General features: G+C 37.6%; 1 protein-coding gene across 2 annotated transcripts in view; it reads left to right on the plus strand.

Annotated features, from left to right (window-relative positions):
• The window catches only part of LOC102793307 (beta-1,3-galactosyltransferase 1-like), a 166,037-nt gene that overhangs the window by 96,692 nt on the left and 48,384 nt on the right, over nucleotides 1–20,961 (plus strand). Inside the window, exon 3 of one of the 2 annotated variants that reach the window (XM_006804089.3) lies at nucleotides 17,853–17,986. The gene's annotated coding sequence lies outside the window, so the exon portion shown is untranslated. Of the gene's footprint in view, nucleotides 1–17,852; nucleotides 17,987–20,269; nucleotides 20,320–20,961 lie in introns of those variants that run through there. The other variant, XM_087836132.1, reaches the window with a different exon arrangement.

A 20,961-nucleotide genomic window follows, 5' to 3' on the forward strand; every position in this document is an offset into this window, starting at 1 on the left:
GTAATAGTTCATGCGTTGTATCATTCCTGCTGTAGGCATTCCATCTAAGAGAGTTATTGTGCATGAAATGAGAGGAGGAGTAAAACAAGGCTCGCTGAGTAGAACGGAAAACGATCTGCCATACAGCGTAATGACCTGCCTTTCACTGCCTGTGTAATTTAACGCTGGCTCTGCAGGACACACTTCGTGGATGTGTAACGTACAGTGCTCTACACGTGGGGTCATGTAAGCCTTTAACGAGATAGGCAATGATGAGGATTTGAAAATTAATGAAACTTCCTCCAAGGAAAAACTTTCTGTTGTCTGTCAAAACATTCAGTGTATTAGATGAGTATCCATCTAAATTTATAACCATCTATGAATTTAGAACAAGTAGGTGGTGGCAAATAATTACTTTGATTAATTCTCTCTTCTGGACAGCATGGGTTTGACCATTGTATTTCTTTAAGTAGAAAAAGAACCTGTTCTTTTCTTGTTAAACATTCAGTAACAAAACTTTATGAATTAATATATTTTTATTGGTAAAAATGAAAAAAAAATGGCATACTTCTTTCTGGTGTACTCCACCACCAGTATGGATACGTACTACTAGAGTTCACAACACTGAACAATGCTTTAGGAGGAATTTCAAAAGGTCAATAAAACTCATGTTTCAATAACATTGAAATATTAAAGTTATAAATGTTTACCTGATGACCTATTAAGGTGACCTCAAGGTGTCACAAAATAGTCTACTCCTAGTACTAGTGCCAAGCCTGGAAACTGGAAGAGTTATATGAGGAAGAGCAGCTGCATAAAGTCTTTCCTAAATCAAACATCAGCTGTAGAGGGAGCAAGAGAAAGCACCTTTGTCTGATAGCCACATCAGCCATCTGTTAAGTTATCATTAAGTAAGGCATTAGCGCTTATGCCTAATAATAAAACAATAATGTTAATGTTGGAGCTATGCAGCAAACATAATCAGTCCTGCCCATCTGGGATATAATAATAGATGATGTTAATTTAACAGGATATTACAATTATTTGTGTCTAAAAACTGTTCTGTTTCACTTAAGGATTGTTTGAGAAAGTCTGTCAGTAGCTAGAGAGTCTACAGTGACAAAAATATGTTGAGAGGTCACCACAAGCACAACACTACACCTTTCAGACTTTTTGCACAACCAAAGAAAATCTTAAAATATTTGTTATTTAATGCCAGGGCGGCAATAACCACAAACTTGGTCACATCATAGATTACTCTGCAGAGAACCAGACAAGGATTTTTTTTAACTCAGTGCAGGAATGTGACAAAATAAAAACTAATAAAGTAACACTAGATGATAATTCACAACACAAAATCAGTTTCTGTGCAGACAATTTAATATTGTATCTAAAATACCCACAAAACTCATTTCAGGAATTTTCAGTGCAATCAACAAATTCTTCAAAATCTCAAATGAGACAATCAGCTGGAATAAAGCAACCATACTTTGTGATGATGCATGGGACTCTACAGCTCAGCACCCTACCCTCCCACTTCACACTCACAACATTAAATATCTTAAATATCTAGGTATTTCTGTTTACCCCAGGCTGCCAGAACTTTACGACTACATTGGATCGGTTTTCCAGTAGCATTAATTGGCTGAAACAGTCAAAATCAAAATCCTTCCTCAAACTTAGTACCCCTTTTAAATTACCAGTTTTACTGACAGCAGCCAGAGATATATGGTTGAAATCACTCATTTCATTAAAGACAAAATTCTATTGAAAAAATAAGAAAGGCGAAGTTGCTAAAAAAAGAAAACAAAGAGTTAGTGATTTTCTGACTGCCTGGTTGAAAGCAAATAGAACTATCACTGTATAAATGCATAAACATTTAGCACAAACCAGAATTTGTGTTATACAATAAGCCCATTCACTGTACCATATCCATCAGAGTATGAATGTGTGTGATTGATAGTAAGCGCTTGTGTAGAAAAACCATTAAAAAAGTGTTTGTAAGAATGGGTGAATGAGCCAAATAAGGCTTTGAGTGTTCAGAGTAAAAAAACTGATGTGCAACACAAACACACCAATTACTAATTTTGATCCTGTTGTTAGGTTAGATTAGATGAAACTTATTAGTCTATTAATCCCTCATTTGGGTTCTTCGGGGAAATTCAGTTTCCAGTAGCACAGCACCGACAGAAGATGCATGTTACAGATACAATAAAGGGGAATGAGAGTAAGGATATTAGCATAAATATAGCATATATACACAAATACACATGTATAAATACAGAATATATAATAGGGATAAAAAGGAATACCAGTGCATCGCACATTTGAGTGAGTCTATTTCACAGTGATTATTGCACAGTCGAATATAAGGAAAAAATACCGCAAATATTGCACAGTAAAAAAAAGCACTACAGCTTAGTTGTTCCCCCCTCCTTTGTCCTCCTGTTTCCCTCCCTCTCTCCTCCAATGAGGAGTTAAACAGTGTGATGGCGTGTGGGACAAATGAGTTTTTAAGTCTGTTGGTTCTTGACTTTGGGAGAAGCAACCTATCGCTGAATAGGCTCCTCTGATTATTTCGACTGTGTGCAGAGGATGCCCAGCATTGTCCATAATGTCCAGCAGTTTCTTTAGTGTCCTTTTCTCTGCCACTGTCACCAGAGTGTCCAGCTTCATGCCGACCACAGAGCCAGCCTACCTGATTCATTTTTCCAGCCTGGATGAGTCCTTCTTTGCAGTTGTTATTTGTCTTTTTCTAATCTTTATCTGTAAAAAAAAAAAGCCTCTGAAATGTTTGTGTTTACAATTGTTTTGTCCTTATAGAAAATGGTGTCAAATATTGTTTTCCTGGGTATGAATATCAAGCTTGAAATTTTAATATTGTGACAACCCTAGTGGGATTTGTAGTCTTGTCTCAAACTTATGAGAGAAATGTGATATTTGTTAAGTGGTTTGACAGATATATACAACAGTTTCTAATATTTTACAGTCAGTTTGTGTGATCTCTCTCCTAATGGATAAATTTGAGTATAATCTGCATAGTAGATAGCTCATAATATTAGCTAAAGCAGTGCTAATATTTGAAGTTTTTGTGTCTTGTCTTTTTTTTTTTTTAACTTCTATTGCAAGGCCAAACGCCCAAAGCATGGGGTTTGGCCTTGTTAGTCAAGTGCTGGAACAAGAACTCTAGGTCATGCTCACAAGCTTTAAATATTCTGCTAATTTCTAAGATAGAGGAAAAAATGTAGACTCCATCGGTAGTGCAAATTGCTTCAACCTGAAAAAGAACTCAAGTGTGTTGAAGTTCAATAGTGGCTCACTAATTGGTGAGACACACTGTCACATACACTGGTACACTGATACAGTTGGGTGCTTAACAATGCAACACCCACACCTACAAACCACCTCTCACTTGTTCTATGTGCATTCGCATGAGTTTCATGTCAGCAGTGAAAATGTGCTTGGGTCTGTACCAGAGATGAATTCTTGAATTCTACATCATGTATGCAAATACCAACATGTTGAAATTACACAGACAAAGCAAAGACAAATGTGTGTGTTAATGCCTTTTGTTTGAGTAATACGGTGAATCACAAAATGAGCTCAGGAGTGCAGTCATCACTCTTAGTGATGCTCGGTTTTGTTTTCTCTCTTTATGCACAGGTAAACAGGCAACACTGACATGCACGCAGGGAATAAAGATGCTGCTGCTCTGCAACACGAGATCACAAAGCCCCTCAGTGGGGAGTCGCAGGGGACTTTTTGGTTTATAAAACAAATTTTTTATTGTCTGAGGTCACAGACTTTTGTTTTTCTTCTCCCTCTGCTCTCAGTCCCTCGTGACACCGGCAGAAACAAATCCAGTTGTTGTTTCGCTTTACTTCATAGCTTCTTCATGTGATATTTCCTTCTTCTATCATCCAATTCTTCTACAACCTTGTTTCCTTTATGATTCAATTGACAGTTTAAAATACAAGTTTTGTTTAGCACTTATGCTTATCACACGTCTCCGAGGAGTCAGCGACTGCTGCTGCATCTGGAAACATTTTAACTGGTCCTCTATTGTCATTTTGTGTCAGGACACCAGCATCAGGGATATTATAATTACAATCCATCGTGTGTCCTCAGAATCCTGTTCACTCTGTACTGCTCCCTGCTGTTTGAAAAACAGGAGGATGTGGAAATTGTGTCGAGCTACAAGTACAATTTACTGTTATTTTGTTAAAGTGGAAACTGTTATTTGTGCATTTCGTGCTTGTTTTAAAGTTTGACAGCACACAGGGGTGCTACTGACATTTCTCATTTAAGTATAAGTGCCAAAACTTTTGAGGCAAAGCAATACCAGAATCACAAGAATTCAAACTTAACCTGCTGAACACTGGCAGCCGGAAATAACAGCATATACAAATGTCAGAAATCCTTCACAGACTCGCTTTCCATTCCTTTAACTTTGGCTCTCCAGCACACACACACACACACACACACACACACACACACACACACACACACACACACACACACACACACAGCTCTTTGATTTGTCTGTGCATTGTGCTTGTTTGAGGCTTTGTCACCTCAGTGTGACGTGCTGTACCTCTCAGCTTCTCACGTATTCTCTTTGATATCAGTATGTCAATGTTAGTCCAACCTGCAACACAGCAGCATGTTCAAAGACAAGTCAAACATCCTGTGCAGCTCTTTGGCAGATAATGAGCAGAACATGAGCCAAGCATCATTTCAGTGTTTTGTGTAATGTGTTCAACTCCGGGGGAGACATACTTGTGGTCAAGTTTGTGAAAAACTTGGTCAGTTAGTTCTTCTTTGTGTCATTATTAATAACATATATATATATTCTGATTAAACAGGTCTGTCATGTATTCCCGGTAGAGCACTTTGCTACAATGCGGTTCACTACAGCTTCCAAAACTAGATTGGGAGGCAGAGCCTTCAACTATCATGCTCTTCTGACGTGGAAGCAACTCCAAGTTTACTTCAGGAGACAGATATCCTCTACTTTTGAGTGGTAGCTACTTTCAGCTGTCCCATTACTCAGAAAAGAACTAAACAAAGCATCATTCACTTGTTTGGCAAATGTGTTTACATTTAAATGCACCATTGCCTTTCTGTGTGTTCTAGTCCATAGGATTCACTTTGTCGTCTTCTCTTTCTGCTCCATCCTTGACCATGACAGTTTACATGGAACAATGTCTTGTCATCATAAATCATTGAATTTTTCCACACAGTTGAACATCTTTAACATTTTATTTGTTGATTAAGCCTATTATGGCCGATAAATGTGTATTTTTGAGTATACAAGCTTTAGATTCGCTGTCTGTGGCTGGCAAGTGATGCTTCTTGCCTCAGCAAGTAGGTTAAAACAGTTAAGACTGTGGTGGCGTGGTGCATAAGCTGTGCCCAACCATTTAGCTGATGTTTCTGATGCTCAATGTAAAAAATCAAACTCGGTGATTACAGGAAGGATGACAGTTTTAAGAGACATGAATATGGATATTGTTGGGTTGAAATTTTAATGTATTGTTATAAATAGGAATAATAAAATAAAACTTGTGTCCTTCTCTTTTTTTTCTTTTTACACTTTTATTGATAGATCAGTTTCTATAACTCATGACAGCACACATTCAAACTGACAATGATCAATGCACAGGCCTGTGGCTTTGATGAGTCTAAGCTCCTGTGTTAAGTAAACAAATCCAACTTGTAAAAAATAAAATAAAATCCTTAATAATTGAATCTGGTTGTAATCATCGTATTTCTGCGATACAGGGGTCATGACGTTTGGTCCACTTACTTTTAAATTCGGGTAGATTCTAGTTTCAGTGTGAAAAACGTATGTGTCTGAGCACCAGGCAAAGATCTTTCTGCTCTGAAGTTGACCTGCAGTCAACCTGAAGCCATTTCACCGGTATTAGATTTAGTGAAGAGTTTTAGTGCTGTGGTGTCCAGCTAGTTTCCGAGGCCTTTTCAGTGCTACAATAAATTTCAGTGGGAAACAATGCGCTGGAGATATTGAAGAGCTACCAGCTAAGAACCAGGATGAAAGCCAACTCCTATTTAAATGGAAAGAGAAATACAGCTATATACTTTATTAGATCCTACAAATGTCAGTGCTGCAGAGAAGCTGTGCTGATTGTGGATGAACCCCATCTCTCACTAGCTGCCTGAGCATTCTTCTTCTACACAAAGCTATCATGAAGCAACATAGTTCGCAGGACAAAGTCTGCTGAGTATTTGCGGTTTAAACACTAGCTAGCTTTACTGCTGGAAAATATCAGAAATAATTGGCCATTAGTGTATCTGGGGTAAAAGAGCATAATGACACTTTTTTTTTTCAGACAACACTGTTGTTTGTCTGCATACGAGTGTACATGTGTCCATATCTGTGTTTGTGTGTATGTTTGAGGAAGTAGCATTAGAGAGTGACGTGCACAGTGATTACTACACAGTGGGTTACTGACATTAGGCATTAGGCTCTCCTGTGGTGGAGGCTGTGAAATTGGGCTCATTATGGTGTCTCAGTTCAGATCCAAGCCCGACTGGCTTGCCTTTGCATGGCTCCTGGTTATTGTCAGCTGAAGCAGACGGAGAATCAGCAGAACAAATCTCATTAAGGGAAAGGCGAACTTAGGATAGGAGCTAAGATCAAACTGTGAGCAGTAAATATTGACAAAGTAAGGCAGCATGCCAAATAAAGTGACGCCAATCACATTTGTTTGTGACCAGCAGTTTGTCTCTGTTCAGTTGCATTTAAATTGTACTTACAGGTCCATACTGTTCAGTAAAAAGGGTTACTTAAGATAAAAATATGTAAACTTTTAAATCAGAATGAACTAAGTTACAAACAGTCAAGATGTAGATGGTGAAATTGTGGCAAAGAAATGAGATCTCTCAGAACTTGCAACTTTGATGTCTCTGATCACAAGATTTGACAAGACCTGTACAGAAACCAAGGTGACAGCTAACGAAAAGCACATCCTCAGTGACATCGACTGCAACATTAACTAATCCTGGAACATTTGGAGTCATGCTTCTTGGAAGTTTGCACACTGACAACTGAAAGTGGAATAACACTGCTGATAATATTCCTCATCAGACAAGGAGTTAAGAGAACCTAATTCATATGGACAAATATGAATTTGTATATCGTTAAATATGTAAAAGCACCTACACATACACACACACACAAACACAATCACACACATATGGATATATCCAATTAAACGTAAACTAATATTAATTCAAAAACATTTTTTTCCAAATCAGGTGACTAGCATAATAAACAACAAATCAGTTACTATTGCTTCTGCTTAAGGGCTAAAATAATGATGCAGCATCCTTTTTTTCATATTTTTTTTATTTACCTTCTGCTCTATGTGATTTTGTAAAAGTCATTTGGAAGCGGTTTAATACGATCTGATATGATTATCTACCGTATCAGGATGCTCAGTCTGTCTGTCTTTATTTGCCATATTCAGTGAACCACTTATTGCAGCTATCTGTCAAAACATAAACATTGTTTGAATCCAATCCCAAATCATAAACTATAAGATGCAGATGATTTATTACTTTACCTGCAGCCAGATTTATTGTAGTCTCTGCCTGCAGCCACCAACCTTATAAACACGTTTACCACCACCTCAGATTGCACTATTAATTGGTTAAAGTTCATTGTTCTTCCTGTGTCTCATCATCCTTTTCTCTTCTGTTCTCTGCATGCTGGCAATATGAGATATCCTTGTCCTCGTCTCCTAGAGTCAATCAATCTTAATTTCAGTCGACTTCTCAAAACTATAGAGTAACCTGAAGACTTTCAGCATTGAATAAATAAATCTACCAATATTTGCCATAGGAAGAATTCATACAGTTAAAATGACTGTATTATCTATAATTGACTTTTCTTTTCCACAATAACTAGCCTTCGCATTCCTGTTTCAGATTTAAAATCCTTTTCCTCACATACAAGGTCTTGATTAATCACGCCCCATTGTATCTTAAAGACCTTATAGTACCACCTCAACAGAGCACTTTGCTCTCAGACTACAGGCTTACTGAAGGCAGAACCTTCATCTTTCAGGCTCCTTTTCTGTGGAACCACCTGCAGTAACAGAAGAGGGAGATATTGTATTTCAAGCCAACATAACGTTTCTGACTATTAAAGACTCTGGAATGTACTTAGTTATATGAATATGAAGAAATCCTTGTAGAAATATGAGTGGTATTGAGTGACTGCAGAGAGTTTAACTGCTTTACGTCCCACTTCATCGCTGCTGCAGTAACAGCAATAAAGCAGAATTCACAGCTGTCACTAAGTGGACAGTCAAAAGTGAGCTCTGACCTCATGTCTCACATGGCTCAGCTGTTACTTCCAGCAGATCGTCTGATTTCAGTGAAAATGTCCTTCTGTAGGCTATTGGACTATATTTCCAAGCTTTTATCAGCAGACACAGTAAAACTATTTAAAAATACATTTGACTGGGTATACCTGCCTCCATCCATCCATTCTCTTCCACTTATCCAATGAAGGGTCGCATGGCGGGGTTGGAGCCAGGACAGGACAGGTTGCCAGTCTGTCTAACATATAGAGACAGACAACCATTTGCACTCACATTCACACCTATGGCCAATTTAGAATCACCAATTAACCAAACCCCAGTACCTACCATACTTCCCTCGTTAACACAAATACCAAATCACATGGCAGCAACTCAGCACATTTAGGCATGTGGGTATGGTCAAGACAACCTGGTAAGTCTCAAACTAAACATCAGAACTGAGCAGAAAGATGATTTAAGTGACTTGGAATGTGGTATATTTGTGGGTGCCAGATGGGCTGATCTGAGTATTTCATAAACTGCTGTGGATTTTTCCTGGGAGAATAGCCAGACTGCTTAAAACCCATTCAAAGGCAACAGTAACTCAAATAACCACTCATTATAACCATGGCATGCAGAGAACATCTCTGAATTCCCAACACAAACCTTTAAGGAGATGGGCTCCTGTAGCAGAAGACCACAGGAGTGCCAACCAAGTCAGCTAAGAACAGGAAACCAAGTCTACAATTTGGACCAGCTCACAAACATTGGGCAACAAAACACTGTAAAAACATTGTTCAGTCTAATGAGTCTTGATTTATGTTGGGACATTCAGATGGTAGGGTCAGAATATTACATAACAGCATTAAATCGAGCATTAAATTCCCCAGCTTGTATGATCACAGTGTACCCATCTGCTGATGGCTGCTTCCAACAGGATAAAGCTCAAATCATAAAAATGGTTGTTGCACATGTCTCTGTACTAGGATGGCCTACACAGTCATCTCATCTCTAGCCATAGAGCAGATTTGGGACATCATTTAATGAGCCAGGTGTTCCTAATAAAGGTATGTTCTCATTTCACCTTGTTTGACCTTTTTTTTTTTTTTAAGTCAGGTTTTTGTGAAATGAAGAAAATATCATAAGAATCAATGGCTGGAGAAAGGAAAACCATTCACATATTTGTTGATATAATATCCTGTGGCACTCACATTAGCCTTTACACGTTGGTCTCAAAACCCCACAAAAAGATGCCAGATATGCCTAAATTTGTACTTGTATGACATTAAATTTCCGGCTTTATTGCTCTGACTATTTCACAGATCAATCGGCATAAGTTTAACATTTCAAAGAACAGACAACATTTGGGAGAAAAGCACTTATTCTTTAGGTCTTCTTTCTGACAGTCAAATTTCCAACATCTAATTAAATCTAATTGCATGCTGGCAGCAGTAAAGCTTTATGGTTGTTGATAATTGGTCCCACATTAGAAACCATAATTACCAGTGCGGCCGCATCATCATCATCATCATCATCATCCGTTCCTTTTTTTTAGCAGCGGAAATATTCAGTTCCAGCTCTTTCTGTGGCCTCTGTGCAGGCAGGTGTGCACTCACGTTTGCATACTTGAGTGCTCTTGTGTGCTAAGCTGCTTTATTATAAACATATTTGGATTATAAAGGAAGACATATGCACATGGCTCCTGTTTAATGAATGCTATTCTTGATGTCCTTTGGAATCAGGAAAAAGTGCTTGAATAAATGGAACAGAGTGAACACGATACTTTACTTTGATTAACAATAGCTGACATCTTTTATGAATGAACGACTTCACACCGCTGGACATGTTATCTTGAATGTGTGGCACCTCTATCTATAAATAACGTTCAGATGACAATGGTGATAGGAAGAATGGGCAACGCAATGCAGGCATTGTGCACTTTGTCACTGTGTGACGACTCCTCTGCCTGCAGTCAGTGATAAGGCGAACATATTTATGTCTGCACACATTTCCCTGCAAAAATTGTGCGTACTTGTTATCTACAATAGGAGGGTGTTAAAGTACATATATACATTTTAAAAGAAATGCACTTTCAATACATAAGGATTCTTTCTGCAAATGCACCTAAAATCAGTCTTTATCAGCTTGCTTGTTTTTTCTTTAATGTTTTCTTACTCAAACTCCACAACTCTTGAATCAAAGAGAGATTCACACACAACTGATCTGCTACTTTTTATTACTTTTATTTTCCCCACTGCAACTACAGTTCAGGTTTAAGTGAATTGAATGGGAAGACCTGAAAATAAACAGCACTTCAGGGCCTCAGGACCCATCACAGGATATACACTAAACTAAGAGTAAGGAGTGGGGAGTGGGGCTCAAAGGTAAACACTGACTACCATGTGAAATATCACTTTTCTAGTCTGTCTAGTCACTCAAAGTCCTTTAACTACAAGCATTTTTATTTATCTAATATATGCACATTCACTGACCAATGGATGTGTGTGGTTTAGTATCTTGCCCAGGGTCACTTTAATATCCAGAGTTAGGCTTGTCCTGATTCGTGATTTGAGGTGAAAGACAAACGACTGGAGGTCCATTGTGCGTCAAAACAATGATTTTATTTACACACGCGTGTTGGGAAGATGAGCTCTGCAAAACATCAGCCTCGATCTCCTCAGAACAATAAACGAGCAGTCGTATTTATAACATCAGGGTATCAGGAAATATAACGCCCCTTGTGTGTCCAAGCAGATAGATAAAATGCATCAGTTCCAGTAATTCCGACCTTGGACATATTCTAAAAAAGAACAGTCCCTTCCTCTGTTCCTCCGCCACCGCCAGATGCTTCCTGTTATTTCATTTACTGCACTTCACTTATCTGTGGAACTAAACTGTCACGTATGCAGGTAAAACAACTTTGCAGTTTTGAGCAAAACAAGTCTAGATACTGTGTATGTGTACAGGCAGCCTATGTGTCTTGACCTCAGTACATGACCTCACTCGACAAACAAAGACATTTTAGAAGTATACTTCCTGACTTATTCTGAGTCATCTGTTACCAGGCAAACTCCAATGCAGTAGGCTGCTGAGTGCACACAGGCCTGTATTCTGTTTACAGGTTATATGTGGTGTATTGTATTGTAAGCATGTATGCAATCCTTTCATTAGCTCGATAGATTTTCCAATTGATCGGCCAGACGTCGCGCTGACCGAAGCTTCAGACCATTAATTAACTGACCGAGCTTCAACTCTTTAATTAGCACAAAAATGCAATATGTGTATAACACGATTACAGTTGCACCTGCAATGAAAGATTATTATGTAATTATGCTCACACCTGAAATACAAACTTTAATGTAACATCAACAGCTTCAATAAATGCTCTGATGAAATGATAATGATAAATGATAAGTAAGGCAACAGTAATGATAATGGTTATGAATAGTAACAGTAAAATAATATTCTAATCTCCACAGGCTCTCTGAATGAGCCAGAGATTAAACCTTTGTAACATTATAGTATGGATGGTAAAATTTCACAAAGCTTCATAAAGTATAGTAAAGGTATTGTACAAAACAGCTGATTCTGGGGGTCCAGAGGGAGGCCCGGATTGTTTTATGCATGTAAAGAATAACAGATCACCATAACATTAACAGGCCAAAATCAGTCTTATACTTCTAAAATGGACATGGTTCACTTTTGCAAAGTTTTTTTTTAATGAGGAATGTGTAATTTGAATCAAGTATTCCTTTTTGTTTTTTAAATATACAAAGTTTATTACAGTATATTTACAGTGTTTATTTGTTTTTAAGACCCTTTTGCATGTTGCATAAGTTATCTAAGGGTAAGTAATGAACACCTTGCAAATAACAAGTCGTTTTCAAGCCACAATTTACAAAAAGAAAAACACACAATTAAAAATCACACTATAATTTAGGACACAGAGTGCTGTGCAAAGTCATTGAATGAGTGTTATTGTAGGATACACAAATCCCCTGCAGCTTGTGTCAGGAAGTGCATGTAGTTTAAAAACTTGCCAAAGCAAATATGCAGATCCGCCTACTTTGGTGACCCCTTGGGACTAAAACAGCAGCTGAAAGTAACTTTAATCTCAGATGATATGATACGGCTTTAGTGCAGATATGAATGGAAATACACTCCAGAGCTTTAAAGTCAATATTTGGCATAACTACCTTTATTCTTCAACACAGCCTGCACTCTCTTAAGCCTTTAGCTTTTAGCAGTAGTTCTCCAGGTTTCTTGATGGACAATCCAAAGCTCTTCTTTGGACTCTGGCTGCCTTTTATTCTGTTCTTTGTCAAGATAATCTCACACACCTTAAGTAATGTTGATCAGGTACAAGGACTGGACTGAAAATGAGTGAAAAATCAGCAAAAGACAAAGAAAAACTTTAAAAGACCTTCAGAAATCCTGAGAAATGCTAGCTCAAGACCAATAAAAAAAGACAAGAGATTCTGGTTCTTTGGAAGCAAAATATAAAAAAGATGAGGGATGGCTCAAAATTTTTCCACAGTACTATATAATAGCGCTCCATATTGCACGGCAGTGATGTGTACCATCAGAAAGACTCATGGGTGCTGAATTTCAGATATGTTAGCACAACTATTTAGAACAGGGTTACGACAATGATAATTCTTACTTAAGAATAATTAGTAATTATTTGTAATTAATGAAATATCAGAAAACATTTTTTTAAAATGTCAAAAAGAAACAAAAGGAAAAAGAAACAAAGTATTGAATACTCATATTTAGAGGGCAGAACCAGAGGATGTTTGGAATTATTGGCACCCACAGTGACTCCAACTCTGATTTGAATAAAAATAAGACACAATTTGCATCAATCTGCTTGTGAAACTTAATAAATCTGTGATTCATCTTTGTTCCTGTACAGCTGATCAAAGTTGAATTCAGGGAAAATTGTTGGTTATGACAAACACAAATCATCAAGCTCTCTCAGTTTGTATAATAGCCTTGTTCTGTATCTGCACAAAGTCAGTGACGTGTCACACCAAAAGCAGCACCTTTTCAGATTCTCAGTTTGGTCAGTAAACATTAACTCCCACTGAATGTACACTGCTAGACCTCCACCTTTTCTAGAGCACTTCTGGAGTTCCCATTAACATCAGTGCCTGGCAGTTTTGTATTGTGTTTATTGGATTCATTATGCAGCTGCAGTGCAGAGTCTGGGACAAATGTCCAAATTAGAATTTATCCCAGCAGCTTCTGCACATTATGAACTCTTAACGGCAGTCACGCAGCGTGCTCCTGCTTGAGGGGAAAAGCACTTTCAAGAGTTCAAAGGTCAGAACGATCTTTAAACTCCATTTAAGGATTCCAGTGGTTTTGCCACAGTGAGAAACAGCTATCCCATGTCTGTCATTTTGTGGTACTTTGAGCTCAGCAAAACACTGAAAAGCAAATCAGATGCTCTAATGTGGTGATTAGCCAGTGCTGTTGAACACAGTACTCAGTTTGACCTGAATTTGGGTCCTGGTGAGTACTCCTGTGGGGAAATAAATTTTCACTGATTTGTTACTGTCTGATGACCAAGGCAGAAAATAAGCTCATTGCTCAATCACAAACAATGCACAGGCAAAGCAAGGGTATACTTTTAGTTAATATAAAATGATGAAGAACTTTTACACATGGCAGCCAATATATCAAGTCTTTCAAGTTCTGTGATTGTGGCCAATATCATTTTTGCTTACCCCCCCCCCCCCCCCCCCCCCCCGCCCCCTTCATGAAAAGTATCTAAAAATGTTTTTTACGAGGTGTCTAAGTCACTGCTGTCTTTCTGTTTGACCTTATACCATCAGTAAAACTTTTTACGTCAAATACCCTAATGGTTTTCAAGGCAGTTCTACAGTGAGGTAAATTGTCGGTCCAAACAACAATAACTAACTTCCCGCTGCTTTCACAACACCAGCATTCACTGCCTTTTTCACATAGCGTATACGTATATTTATATTAGTCGAATACTGTAAGTTACTATACATGCCTTACCCTCTCCACCAGCCTCTCCTCGCTTCACAGTGTGAAAACCTTTTCAGTTTGTTTTGATTGTTGCCTCCACGTTCATGTTTAAGTACCTGTGTGAAGGTGTAACATGCAAGACATCCCAGACGGCAGCTAGAGTTGTTTTTTTGTGTGTTTTTTCCTTTCGAATATCATACCTAGAGGTCTCCAGTTCAACCTTTGGTGATGAGTCTTTGATGAAAAATAGAGGAGTTAGCAGTCAATGATACATCCTGCCTGCAGTTCTGAGGAAAACTCTGTCAGCTCATGAATACTTCAAACTAAATCATCCCTATAGACATTTTAAAGAACAGCATTTGTAGAGCTGTCATTTCAGTGACTGCTTTATTACTGTTGTTTTTAAAGGAACTACATTTTCATGTTTGTATACGTAATTTTGTTCAATACATTATAGTAATGCTGTTTACATTTTGTGTACTTCCACCCTTTTATCACCAATATGAGTATTTTTTTTCTAGTTTATTTCATACTCGCTATCTGCATGTATTTATATGGCCTGCTCTCGCCTTTGTATTCTATTTCTTTGCTCTGTCTTGTTACTGTTTGTGGCTCCATTGACCCCGCTCCAGGGCGATCATTAAAGTTTCATCTTATCCTACATCTAAAAGCCAAGAAGGATAGAAGAAAAAAGCCATCAGAACTGAGAAATGATGGTGGATATCAGAAGTGTTAATCACAGTCTACATCTCGTCCTGTTGTCTCTGTGTGCACCATCTGACACGGCAGGCGAGCTTAAGCCAGTCTCCATTTATATTGAAAACAGTGAAATCAGGGCACAGTGATGGAAATTTTGGCTTCTATGTGAGAGATGTCTTCTTCTGTCTATTTTAGTTGACCTATTAGTTAGGTAGAAGTTTTAAGGAGTTGACCCTTTATTTCTCTGTCCTTAAACCTACAGTACAGAACAGAGAAAAAAATCTGACCTTAGCCATCAGTAAAACTCTGCCTTCATGTTTTATTTCATATACATTAATAGCTTTCGAGACCTGAAAACATCTGGTAAACGACTATGTTTTTCTTGTCCAAATACTTCTCACTCACCATTTGATCCTAGACAAAAAGGTTTGATCTTTTTTTTCTTATCAAACAAAAACGTGCACAATGCTTATTTATAAAGTTTTACTTCAAAGAATGCCCAAATTCCTCTTCTCCCTTGGTACATTTAAATATAGTACTTACAATGTCAGGTCACAGGACATTTTAGCACAAGCTGCACCTCTTAATAACGCTGAACTTAGCCAAACTAGGTTAAAAAAAACTGCTTTATACAAATAAAATGAACTGAATGAAAAATAGAAACTCCATTCTCTCTTTTTTAATCAGAATATTTTAAAGGTTATATTTGCAATATACCTGCAGTATGTATTTGTGTTTTGTTTTATGTCTGTCTAGTCTCAGATTGTATGTTTTCTGTTCACAAAGCAATCCCCATCTCAATGAGGTTTCATTTTTAAATAAAGAATTTTAAAATGTAATAATAATTTGCCAAAGGCCAATAAACTGAATGCCATTTCAGCCCCTTTTAACATGCACTCTTTTTCATTTCCCTATTAAAATATGAACTGAATATGACTATTTTAATAGAACAATCTCATGTCTCTGCCCCTTCAGTTGCTCACCTCACTAAAAGATATGACTGTTTTGGAGAATGTCCTAAACAGTGAAAACATAAGGGGGGGAAAGAGAGGAAGCCTCTAAGACATTAAAATGGGATCCAAACACAGACTCACAGTTTATAAACTATATTTTGATCATTATGTGATATGATTAAAAAGTGGTGGGTGTGTCCCCATAGACCATAATTACCCAAATATTAAGGTAACTATCAAAAAATAGTCAGCTGACTAACCTGCATTAGGTTCCATTCATTGTCGGGTCAAATCTCACACATAAAGCGGCCGATGTCTGAATCACTAACAAAGTGGGGAAGCAGCATGTTTCACACTGCCCCTGCCAGTCTAATAGCAGCAGTAGCTCCTCCAAGTTTCATGAAATTAGGTGGTATTATCAATATTAGTTTAGTTTAATCATTTTTAAGACTTGATTGACTAATAGCATATGTTTGGGGTTTTTTTTTCAAGAGATTTAAGAGATCCTTCATCTGATGTTTCATTTAGGACCTTTAATTTTACACGTTACCAACAAGTTTAATAAAATTCAGATTTTAACATGTGAACAATATACAGGTATATTTAGAAAAGAAAATAGGAGAGAAAAAAATACTATACAAAATACATACAAGAAAAATGTTCTGATTAATTTACATGTTGAAAGGGAGTGGGAAGAAGTAAACACTTATTTAATCCCACCCCTTTGCTATAAATTATCAGTTAATATTTAGTCAGCTTCCTTACCAATATAATTTGTAATAAAAAAATAGTGAACAGATTTCTGATATACTATATACTATAATATCACATCATGAGGTTTCTTTTGTTTGTTTTTTGTTTTTATTTATTTATTTTGAAATCTTACTAATAACTCGGTTCTGACTTTCCCTGAAATGAAGCATTATAAGTTCTTTTTTTAAACATATGGCTTCCCATATGAAAAAGAAATAGTAAAAACATGATTTACTCATGAAAGTGTCCACTTTCTCATTACTTTCATATATTGTTTTAGTAAGTATCCAAAAAATACAAGTTTCATTATATAATTTTTCAAGGCATCTTATATCTGTTTTCACTCGTGTATGCTTTTCATACAAGTTTCACACAAGACAGATACAAACTTTATAAGATTTATATATATCTTTTCCATATGGGTTGTTTTGATCTTTTAAACATCATACATTTTTTCTTATAACATTCACAATTTCTGCTGTGTTGCTAGGCAACTTCTACCTAATTAAGAGCGGGTTTAAAAGGCACAGCCATGAATTTGAGTTTGGGCAAGTTTTTAAACTAAGAAAGAGACATTTTATTGACTGTTGTCAGTTTGTAGTGAAAATAAGGCACTCTTGTTAAATTGTCTTTAGTCTTGTTATTCTTTGTAAACATAAACTTATTTTTGCTCCAAAAAAGAAAACTGTGTTTTTTGGTTGTTTGTCTTTAAGACTTAAAGGTCTGTATCTGAGGCTTAGCTGTTGCTGCCTTGACCAACAGTAAATTAATACAACATACGTACGACATTAAACAGCAAACTTTGTACAAATCACATAGATTTGTTTAACATAAACATTTCATCTTTATTAGTTAAGAGTGGAAAATCCTGACAAACAGGTAACAGTAAATGTAAAGATACATAATGAACTGAACAATGCTTTAATGCTGATTAATAATATCAAACACAAACACTGCTTCTTATGGAAATAACAGCAGTGAACATTTTCAGTTCAACCTTTACTTAGACAGCTCTGAGAAACTGGGAACCACAGAGAAACAAAATTAAGCAGTTTTCATCAATGTGACATGCAGAGGTCTTAAGCACCACTGGGTGATCTGTGTCAGTCTTTTTCCTAATTGATATTTTAATATTTTACAGGTGAACCACACCCTGTACCATGGGGCCTGTACTATGAAGCAACATCAACCTACCCTGTGTCCTGTTATCTGTCTTCACTATACTTAACAACAGCAATCACACTGAGTGGTGTCACAGCGTTCTTTATCAACTTGGTAAGTCCTATTTTTTTTCCATGTATCCGTTAAGGGTTCCCGGGCTAGGCCAGAACTGCATGATGCCCAGCATCTAAACTGAGGATGAAAATTGTGGTCCAGCTGACAGGAGCCACCCAACCAAGAGCATTTGAGGAGACGCTTGCAGATGTGAATACTGCTCTATGCAACATCCCCACTACCAGTTTCACTCACTGAAACCAATGAGCTCATATATGCTACTGCAACAGAGGAAAACCCCCATGGGGAAGAATGCTGGAGGCTAACTCAGGTGCAGAAATACGTCATAAGAAACAGGTCCTAAATGGATAAGAGGTGCAATGAGACGTCCATAACTGAGGCTCAAGAAACTGCTAAGCAAAGACACAGAGCTCTGGCTACTGCGCTAAAGAGAAATATCAGAGAGGCAGAAGCCAAGGGAATAAATAATGTGTTCTCTAAAGAACCATCCATGGTTTACAAATGAATAAAGGCACAAGGAGATAGCTGAAACTGGGCAAAGCTGGAAAAACATCTGGGAGAGTGAGATGAAGAGCATGAACCAGTCAACATCACAAAGGCAGACATCTAACCAGTCTCTGGAATGAAGAGATGAACAGCACCATCACCCAACATGACCTACATCTACAATTTAACGTAAACTGGTGTTTGCTCTAATCATAATTTCCCTGAGGAGACCTCCCCAAGGCATTAATAAAGTTTGATTCTATTCTTCTATTCTATTCCTAAAGGAATAACAATTGTAATCATGACGGATCTTTCCAACCGCAATTACCCCTCTCACCACAACATGGAAACTCCTCTTAGGCATTACATCAACCACCTGAGCAGGAACATAAGACAATACAACATCAGAGGTCTGTGTAACAAGAGTGCAGTCCTAGGAACAGTCAGATACTGTGCAGAACCCTCAGAGTCCACGGCCTCTAATCGAGGTCGAGTTTAAGGAGCACACATGCCACCTCCAGGGAGTGGGACTTTTTTGTATACATATGAGCAGTACAAATCCAAGTTTTAAAAATCCCCACCACTACAGTGGATGAATTGTACAATTTAAAAAGTATATTTTAAAAAGTATTTAAAAAGTATTGAAATATTGAAAAGGAGTATTAAAAAAGTATAATACTAATCCATTTATTTAATGAATTCTTTAGCTGTATTGTTAAGACAGTAGCATTTTTCTTGTGACTGCAACACTCTTGTTCACAGTGGAGGAGATTAAAGAACAGGAAAACAGAATTTGAACTGAGGAGGCTCTGGTCAGCAAGGACATGGCTTTGCTGTTGTTCTATATTGAAAGAAATGCGCCCTGCGACAGACTGGCGACCGGCTGCGACCGACAGCTGGGATAGGCAGAAGAGAATGGATGGATGGATGGATGGATGTCACTCATGCTCAGCTATGTGCCCTCTTACTATCCACAAACTGGGATCTTTGATAGACTGTAACACTAATTTCCAGAGAAGTGTTTGATCAGTAATCAGTGGTTTCTTAGATCTTGAATGGATATCTCAAACATAATCTACCCTGGAGCAAAAAAAAAAGCTACATGGATGTTGTTTCTGTGAACGGCCATAGTGATCAGTTACAGCAGTGGTGGTGGGTAACACTGTGTTCAGATATTTAACGTCGCAAGGCACTGTAATTGTATCTACATTTCCCATATCTGTGTGGCTAATGTAGGCTTTCGACACATAATTACGACACTATTGCATGTATACAAATGTTGATTGCTGGAGTGTGTGATTGTGATGACCTGACTCAGTCCAGATACCAATTGAGGCTGAATTAAAAGACCTCATCATCCGTTGTCTCAGGGGTACCTTTCGATGCGTAGCCCGGGTCATCAAAATGTCCCTGTCTGTAAATTTCTCAATCCTTAGTATCAGCACTACAAGTCTTAATGAAACACCTGCTATCATGACATAATAATACCATCTGGGTATTATAGAAACAGTGAGAATTGGAGATGAAAAACAACAGATGATATTTAGGAAATTGAGAATACAGTGTAAAGAGAGACATATGAATGAGAAGCTTTGTAATTAAACAAGAGACTACAAATAAGCCCTCAGCATGCACAACAGAAAATCTTTATTCATGTTCATTCCTGCCAATATCTTTAGCCTTGGATATATGTGTGTATTTCTCAAACAGTGTGTGTGCTGGATTTATATCCACAGTCGCTCCCTACACTGTGAGACCTGATCCTGTCCGTACAAGAAGCTATTGGACTGGTTGTACTGAGAGATATTGAGTGTCTGCTGCTCTTCTCACTTACTCATCAGAATGAACTGTGATTTCACTTCTATGTGACTGTGTAAAATGCAGAGGTATCTATATCTTGCATTATCTAATCCTAAATGTTTCTTATAAGCTCCTATATAAATAATTTAAAAATGCAGTGTCTTGTTACAGTTATATATCTTTTTCTTGTCTGTTTGTCGTGCCCGTATGGCAGTAGGAAGATACATCACTGCAAGCTGCTTTCTCATATGTATCAGCAGATACATGGCTCATAAAATTCACAACACAGGGGATGATACAAATGTGCACTGTAGCTGTGTTGACTTTAAACAGATAGCAGATCCTTCACTCGTGGCTGTAAAAGCTGACAGTGAACTACATCTTCCTGCACTGAAGTATGAGTGATGTGAGTGACGAAAGTTCTCGCACTGCTGTCACATGTCCAGTTTTCTGTTTCATAATGAATGTTATGGTTACAGGTGTGTATATATGTTTGTTTGTTCCCCGTCTCCCGCGTGGAGCCCGGGGGCTTGCTAGTAGAGATAAAACCAAAACAGGTTAACTGATAAAAATGCCCCCAAAGGCATCAACAGCACAGATATAGTGGAAACTATCCACAGAGCAAAAAACTATTTCTGCTGCTGCGTTGTGGTAATTTGACATTTTAAATACTTTTTAAATTAGACAAAATTCAATCTTCACAATCCGATTTTTTTTTTTTTTTTGAA

The sequence above is a fragment of the Neolamprologus brichardi genome, chromosome 23 (assembly GCF_056152115.1).
Source record: "Neolamprologus brichardi isolate AB-2024 chromosome 23, ASM5615211v1, whole genome shotgun sequence".
Lineage (NCBI taxonomy): Eukaryota > Metazoa > Chordata > Actinopteri > Cichliformes > Cichlidae > Neolamprologus > Neolamprologus brichardi.